Consider the following 9,425-nt stretch of genomic DNA (forward strand, 5'->3'; position numbering starts at 1 on the left):
TGCTTCAAATCAATGTTTTCTCGGTTTTAGCCTCTTTCGGGATAAAATGGGTAAACCTGGTGTCTAAACACTCCAAATCCAACCCAAACTTTTATAATTAGTTAAAAGAATTGGATTGTCAAACATTCTGACCCTAGAAACAGTAACAAAACTGTTTACTGCTTCGAATCAATGTTTTCTTGGTTTTAGCCTGTTTCGGGACAAAATAGGTAAAAGTGGTGTCTAAACACTCCAAATTCAACCCGAACTCTTATAATTAGTCAAATGTATTGGATAGTTACATATTTTGACCCTATAAAGAGTAACATAACTGTTTACTGCTTCAAATCAATGTTTTCTCGGTGTTAGCCTCTTTCGGGACAAAATGGGTAAAAGTGGTGTCTAAACACTCCAAATTTAACCCAAACCTTTATAATTAGTCAAAAGAATTGGATTGTTACATATTTTGACCCAAGAAAGAGTAACATAGCTGTGTACTGCTTCGAAACAATGTTTTAGCCTGTTTTCTTGGTTTAAGCCTGTTTTGGGATAAAACGGGCTTAAGTGTTGTCTAAACACTCCAAATTCATCCCGAACTCATACAATTAGTCAAATGCATTGGACTGTCACAGTTTCTGACCCTAGAAACAGTAACAATGCTGTTTACTGCTTCGAATCAATGTTTTCTTGGTTTTAGCCTGTTTCGGGACAAAATGGGTAAAAGTGGTGTCTAAACACTCCAAATTCAACCCGAACTCTTGTAATTAGTCAAATGCATTGGATTGTTACATATTTTGACCCTATAAAGAGTAACATAGATGTTTACTGCTTCGAATCATTGTTTTCTTGGTTTTAGCCTCTTTCGGGATAAAATGGGTAAACCTGGTGTCTAAACACTCCAAATCCAACCCGAACTTTTATAATTAGTTAAAAGAATTGGATTGTCAAACATTCTGACCCTAGAAACAGTAACAAAACTGTTTACTGCTTCGAATCAATGTTTTCTTGGTTTTAGCCTGTTTGGGGACAAAATAGGTAAAAGTGGTGTCTAAACATTCCAAATTCAACCCGAACTCTTATAATTAGTCAAATGTATTGGACTGTCACAGATTCTGACCCTAGAAACAGTAACAATGCTGTTTACTGCTTCGAATCAATGTTTTCTTGGTTTTAGCCTGTTTCGGGACAAAATGGGTAAAAGTGGTGTCTAAACACTCCAAATTCAACCCGAACTCTTATAATTAGTCAAATGTATTGGATTGTTACATATTTTGACCCTATAAAGAGTAACATAGATGTTTACTGCTTCAAATCAATGTTTTCTCGGTTTTAGCCTCTTTCGGGATAAAATGGGTAAACCTGGTGTCTAAACACTCCAAATCCAACCCGAACTTTTATAATTAGTTAAAAGAATTGGATTGTCAAACATTCTGACCCTAGAAACAGTAACAAAACTGTTTACTGCTTCGAATCAATGTTTTCTTGGTTTTAGCCTGTTTCGGGACAAAATAGGTAAAAGTGGTGTCTAAACACTCCAAATTCAACCCGAACTCTTATAATTTGTCAAATGTATTGGATAGTTACATATTTTGACCCTATAAAGAGTAACATAACTGTTTACTGCTTCAAATCAATGTTTTCTCGGTGTTGGCCTGTTTCGGGACAAAATGGGTAAAAGTGGTGTCTAAACACTCCAAATTTAACCCAAACCTTTATAATTAGTCAAAAGAATTGGATTGTTACATATTTTGACCCAAGAAAGAGTAACATAGCTGTGTACTGCTTCGAAACAATGTTTTCTCTCGGTTTTAGCCTGTTTTCTTGGTTTAAGCCTGTTTTGGGATAAAACGGGCTTAAGTGTTGTCTAAACACTCCAAATTCATCCCGAACTCATACAATTAGTCAAATGCATTGTATTGTCACAGATTCTGACCCTAGAAACAGTAACAATGCTGTTTACTGCTTCGAATCAATGTTTTCTTGGTTTTAGCCTGTTTCGGGACAAAATGGGTAAAAGTGGTGTCTAAACACTCCAAATTCAACCCGAACTCTTGTAATTAGTCAAATGCATTGGATTGTTTCATATTTTGACCCTATAAAGAGTAACATAGATGTTTACTGCTTCGAATCATTGTTTTCTTGGTTTTAGCCTCTTTCGGGATAAAATGGGTAAACCTGGTGTCTAAACACTCCAAATCCAACCCGAACTTTTATAATTAGTTAAAAGAATTGGATTGTCAAACATTCTGACCCTAGAAACAGTAACAAAACTGTTTACTGCTTCGAATCAATGTTTTCTTGGTTTTAGCCTGTTTGGGGACAAAATAGGTAAAAGTGGTGTCTAAACATTCCAAATTCAACCCGAACTTTTATAGTTAGTCAAATGTATTGGATAGTTACATATTTTGACCCTATAAAGAGTAACATAACTGTTTACTGCTTCGAATCAATGTTTTCTCGGTTTTAGCCTCTTTCGGGACAAAATTGGTGGTGTCTAAACACTCCAAATTCAACCCGAACTTTTATAATTAGTTAAAAGAATTGGATTGTTACATATTTTGACCCTACAAAGAGTAACGTAGCTGTGTACTGATTCGAATCAATGTTTTCTCTCGGTTTTAACCTGTTTTCTTGGTTTGAGCCTGTTTTGTGATAAAACGAGTTTAAGTGTTGTCTAAACACTCCAAATTCATCCCGAACTCATACAATTAGTCAAATGCATTGTATTGTCCCAGATTCTGACCCTAGAAACAGTAACAAAGCTGTTTACTGCTTCGAATGAATGTATTCTTGGTTTTAGCCTGTTTCGGGACAAAATGGGTAAAAGTGGTGTCTAAACACTCCAAATTCAACCCGAACTCTTATAATTAGTCAAATGCATTGGATTGTTACATATTTTGACCCTATAAAGAGTAACATAGATGTTTACTGCTTCAAATCAATGTTTTCTCGGTTTTAGCCTCTTTCGGGATAAAATGGGTAAACCTGGTGTCTAAACACTCCAAATCCAACCCAAACTTTTATAATTAGTTAAAAGAATTGGATTGTCAAACATTCTGACCCTAGAAACAGTAACAAAACTGTTTACTGCTTCGAATCAATGTTTTCTTGGTTTTAGCCTGTTTCGGGACAAAATAGGTAAAAGTGGTGTCTAAACACTCCAAATTCAACCCGAACTCTTATAATTAGTCAAATGTATTGGATAGTTACATATTTTGACCCTATAAAGAGTAACATAACTGTTTACTGCTTCAAATCAATGTTTTCTCGGTGTTAGCCTCTTTCGGGACAAAATGGGTAAAAGTGGTGTCTAAACACTCCAAATTTAACCCAAACCTTTATAATTAGTCAAAAGAATTGGATTGTTACATATTTTGACCCAAGAAAGAGTAACATAGCTGTGTACTGCTTCGAAACAATGTTTTAGCCTGTTTTCTTGGTTTAAGCCTGTTTTGGGATAAAACGGGCTTAAGTGTTGTCTAAACACTCCAAATTCATCCCGAACTCATACAATTAGTCAAATGCATTGGACTGTCACAGTTTCTGACCCTAGAAACAGTAACAATGCTGTTTACTGCTTCGAATCAATGTTTTCTTGGTTTTAGCCTGTTTCGGGACAAAATGGGTAAAAGTGGTGTCTAAACACTCCAAATTCAACCCGAACTCTTGTAATTAGTCAAATGCATTGGATTGTTACATATTTTGACCCTATAAAGAGTAACATAGATGTTTACTGCTTCGAATCATTGTTTTCTTGGTTTTAGCCTCTTTCGGGATAAAATGGGTAAACCTGGTGTCTAAACACTCCAAATCCAACCCGAACTTTTATAATTAGTTAAAAGAATTGGATTGTCAAACATTCTGACCCTAGAAACAGTAACAAAACTGTTTACTGCTTCGAATCAATGTTTTCTTGGTTTTAGCCTGTTTGGGGACAAAATAGGTAAAAGTGGTGTCTAAACATTCCAAATTCAACCCGAACTCTTATAATTAGTCAAATGTATTGGACTGTCACAGATTCTGACCCTAGAAACAGTAACAATGCTGTTTACTGCTTCGAATCAATGTTTTCTTGGTTTTAGCCTGTTTCGGGACAAAATGGGTAAAAGTGGTGTCTAAACACTCCAAATTCAACCCGAACTCTTATAATTAGTCAAATGTATTGGATTGTTACATATTTTGACCCTATAAAGAGTAACATAGATGTTTACTGCTTCAAATCAATGTTTTCTCGGTTTTAGCCTCTTTCGGGATAAAATGGGTAAACCTGGTGTCTAAACACTCCAAATCCAACCCGAACTTTTATAATTAGTTAAAAGAATTGGATTGTCAAACATTCTGACCCTAGAAACAGTAACAAAACTGTTTACTGCTTCGAATCAATGTTTTCTTGGTTTTAGCCTGTTTCGGGACAAAATAGGTAAAAGTGGTGTCTAAACACTCCAAATTCAACCCGAACTCTTATAATTTGTCAAATGTATTGGATAGTTACATATTTTGACCCTATAAAGAGTAACATAACTGTTTACTGCTTCAAATCAATGTTTTCTCGGTGTTGGCCTGTTTCGGGACAAAATGGGTAAAAGTGGTGTCTAAACACTCCAAATTTAACCCAAACCTTTATAATTAGTCAAAAGAATTGGATTGTTACATATTTTGACCCAAGAAAGAGTAACATAGCTGTGTACTGCTTCGAAACAATGTTTTCTCTCGGTTTTAGCCTGTTTTCTTGGTTTAAGCCTGTTTTGGGATAAAACGGGCTTAAGTGTTGTCTAAACACTCCAAATTCATCCCGAACTCATACAATTAGTCAAATGCATTGTATTGTCACAGATTCTGACCCTAGAAACAGTAACAATGCTGTTTACTGCTTCGAATCAATGTTTTCTTGGTTTTAGCCTGTTTCGGGACAAAATGGGTAAAAGTGGTGTCTAAACACTCCAAATTCAACCCGAACTCTTGTAATTAGTCAAATGCATTGGATTGTTTCATATTTTGACCCTATAAAGAGTAACATAGATGTTTACTGCTTCGAATCATTGTTTTCTTGGTTTTAGCCTCTTTCGGGATAAAATGGGTAAACCTGGTGTCTAAACACTCCAAATCCAACCCGAACTTTTATAATTAGTTAAAAGAATTGGATTGTCAAACATTCTGACCCTAGAAACAGTAACAAAACTGTTTACTGCTTCGAATCAATGTTTTCTTGGTTTTAGCCTGTTTGGGGACAAAATAGGTAAAAGTGGTGTCTAAACATTCCAAATTCAACCCGAACTTTTATAGTTAGTCAAATGTATTGGATAGTTACATATTTTGACCCTATAAAGAGTAACATAACTGTTTACTGCTTCGAATCAATGTTTTCTCGGTTTTAGCCTCTTTCGGGACAAAATTGGTGGTGTCTAAACACTCCAAATTCAACCCGAACTTTTATAATTAGTTAAAAGAATTGGATTGTTACATATTTTGACCCTACAAAGAGTAACGTAGCTGTGTACTGATTCGAATCAATGTTTTCTCTCGGTTTTAACCTGTTTTCTTGGTTTGAGCCTGTTTTGTGATAAAACGAGTTTAAGTGTTGTCTAAACACTCCAAATTCATCCCGAACTCATACAATTAGTCAAATGCATTGTATTGTCCCAGATTCTGACCCTAGAAACAGTAACAAAGCTGTTTACTGCTTCGAATGAATGTATTCTTGGTTTTAGCCTGTTTCGGGACAAAATGGGTAAAAGTGGTGTCTAAACACTCCAAATTCAACCCGAACTCTTATAATTAGTCAAATGCATTGGATTGTTACATATTTTGACCCTATAAAGAGTAACATAGATGTTTACTGCTTCAAATCAATGTTTTCTCGGTTTTAGCCTCTTTCGGGATAAAATGGGTAAACCTGGTGTCTAAACACTCCAAATCCAACCCAAACTTTTATAATTAGTTAAAAGAATTGGATTGTCAAACATTCTGACCCTAGAAACAGTAACAAAACTGTTTACTGCTTCGAATCAATGTTTTCTTGGTTTTAGCCTGTTTCGGGACAAAATAGGTAAAAGTGGTGTCTAAACACTCCAAATTCAACCCGAACTCTTATAATTAGTCAAATGTATTGGATAGTTACATATTTTGACCCTATAAAGAGTAACATAACTGTTTACTGCTTCAAATCAATGTTTTCTCGGTGTTAGCCTCTTTCGGGACAAAATGGGTAAAAGTGGTGTCTAAACACTCCAAATTTAACCCAAACCTTTATAATTAGTCAAAAGAATTGGATTGTTACATATTTTGACCCAAGAAAGAGTAACATAGCTGTGTACTGCTTCGAAACAATGTTTTAGCCTGTTTTCTTGGTTTAAGCCTGTTTTGGGATAAAACGGGCTTAAGTGTTGTCTAAACACTCCAAATTCATCCCGAACTCATACAATTAGTCAAATGCATTGGACTGTCACAGTTTCTGACCCTAGAAACAGTAACAATGCTGTTTACTGCTTCGAATCAATGTTTTCTTGGTTTTAGCCTGTTTCGGGACAAAATGGGTAAAAGTGGTGTCTAAACACTCCAAATTCAACCCGAACTCTTGTAATTAGTCAAATGCATTGGATTGTTACATATTTTGACCGTATAAAGAGTAACATAGATGTTTACTGCTTCGAATCATTGTTTTCTTGGTTTTAGCCTCTTTCGGGATAAAATGGGTAAACCTGGTGTCTAAACACTCCAAATCCAACCCGAACTTTTATAATTAGTTAAAAGAATTGGATTGTCAAACATTCTGACCCTAGAAACAGTAACAAAACTGTTTACTGCTTCGAATCAATGTTTTCTTGGTTTTAGCCTGTTTGGGGACAAAATAGGTAAAAGTGGTGTCTAAACATTCCAAATTCAACCCGAACTCTTATAATTAGTCAAATGTATTGGACTGTCACAGATTCTGACCCTAGAAACAGTAACAATGCTGTTTACTGCTTCGAATCAATGTTTTCTTGGTTTTAGCCTGTTTCGGGACAAAATGGGTAAAAGTGGTGTCTAAACACTCCAAATTCAACCCGAACTCTTATAATTAGTCAAATGTATTGGATTGTTACATATTTTGACCCTATAAAGAGTAACATAGATGTTTACTGCTTCAAATCAATGTTTTCTCGGTTTTAGCCTCTTTCGGGATAAAATGGGTAAACCTGGTGTCTAAACACTCCAAATCCAACCCGAACTTTTATAATTAGTTAAAAGAATTGGATTGTCAAACATTCTGACCCTAGAAACAGTAACAAAACTGTTTACTGCTTCGAATCAATGTTTTCTTGGTTTTAGCCTGTTTCGGGACAAAATAGGTAAAAGTGGTGTCTAAACACTCCAAATTCAACCCGAACTCTTATAATTTGTCAAATGTATTGGATAGTTACATATTTTGACCCTATAAAGAGTAACATAACTGTTTACTGCTTCAAATCAATGTTTTCTCGGTGTTGGCCTGTTTCGGGACAAAATGGGTAAAAGTGGTGTCTAAACACTCCAAATTTAACCCAAACCTTTATAATTAGTCAAAAGAATTGGATTGTTACATATTTTGACCCAAGAAAGAGTAACATAGCTGTGTACTGCTTCGAAACAATGTTTTCTCTCGGTTTTAGCCTGTTTTCTTGGTTTAAGCCTGTTTTGGGATAAAACGGGCTTAAGTGTTGTCTAAACACTCCAAATTCATCCCGAACTCATACAATTAGTCAAATGCATTGTATTGTCACAGATTCTGACCCTAGAAACAGTAACAATGCTGTTTACTGCTTCGAATCAATGTTTTCTTGGTTTTAGCCTGTTTCGGGACAAAATGGGTAAAAGTGGTGTCTAAACACTCCAAATTCAACCCGAACTCTTGTAATTAGTCAAATGCATTGGATTGTTTCATATTTTGACCCTATAAAGAGTAACATAGATGTTTACTGCTTCGAATCATTGTTTTCTTGGTTTTAGCCTCTTTCGGGATAAAATGGGTAAACCTGGTGTCTAAACACTCCAAATCCAACCCGAACTTTTATAATTAGTTAAAAGAATTGGATTGTCAAACATTCTGACCCTAGAAACAGTAACAAAACTGTTTACTGCTTCGAATCAATGTTTTCTTGGTTTTAGCCTGTTTGGGGACAAAATAGGTAAAAGTGGTGTCTAAACATTCCAAATTCAACCCGAACTTTTATAGTTAGTCAAATGTATTGGATAGTTACATATTTTGACCCTATAAAGAGTAACATAACTGTTTACTGCTTCGAATCAATGTTTTCTCGGTTTTAGCCTCTTTCGGGACAAAATTGGTGGTGTCTAAACACTCCAAATTCAACCCGAACTTTTATAATTAGTTAAAAGAATTGGATTGTTACATATTTTGACCCTACAAAGAGTAACGTAGCTGTGTACTGATTCGAATCAATGTTTTCTCTCGGTTTTAACCTGTTTTCTTGGTTTGAGCCTGTTTTGTGATAAAACGAGTTTAAGTGTTGTCTAAACACTCCAAATTCATCCCGAACTCATACAATTAGTCAAATGCATTGTATTGTCCCAGATTCTGACCCTAGAAACAGTAACAAAGCTGTTTACTGCTTCGAATGAATGTATTCTTGGTTTTAGCCTGTTTCGGGACAAAATGGGTAAAAGTGGTGTCTAAACACTCCAAATTCAACCCGAACTCTTATAATTAGTCAAATGCATTGGATTGTTACATATTTTGACCCTATAAAGAGTAACATAGATGTTTACTGCTTCAAATCAATGTTTTCTCGGTTTTAGCCTCTTTCGGGATAAAATGGGTAAACCTGGTGTCTAAACACTCCAAATCCAACCCAAACTTTTATAATTAGTTAAAAGAATTGGATTGTCAAACATTCTGACCCTAGAAACAGTAACAAAACTGTTTACTGCTTCGAATCAATGTTTTCTTGGTTTTAGCCTGTTTCGGGACAAAATAGGTAAAAGTGGTGTCTAAACACTCCAAATTCAACCCGAACTCTTATAATTAGTCAAATGTATTGGATAGTTACATATTTTGACCCTATAAAGAGTAACATAACTGTTTACTGCTTCAAATCAATGTTTTCTCGGTGTTAGCCTCTTTCGGGACAAAATGGGTAAAAGTGGTGTCTAAACACTCCAAATTTAACCCAAACCTTTATAATTAGTCAAAAGAATTGGATTGTTACATATTTTGACCCAAGAAAGAGTAACATAGCTGTGTACTGCTTCGAAACAATGTTTTAGCCTGTTTTCTTGGTTTAAGCCTGTTTTGGGATAAAACGGGCTTAAGTGTTGTCTAAACACTCCAAATTCATCCCGAACTCATACAATTAGTCAAATGCATTGGACTGTCACAGTTTCTGACCCTAGAAACAGTAACAATGCTGTTTACTGCTTCGAATCAATGTTTTCTTGGTTTTAGCCTGTTTCGGGACAAAATGGGTAAA

Source organism: Camelina sativa, chromosome 14, assembly GCF_030686135.1.
Source record: "Camelina sativa cultivar CO46 ecotype springtype chromosome 14, ASM3068613v1".
NCBI classification, from domain to species: domain Eukaryota; kingdom Viridiplantae; phylum Streptophyta; class Magnoliopsida; order Brassicales; family Brassicaceae; genus Camelina; species Camelina sativa.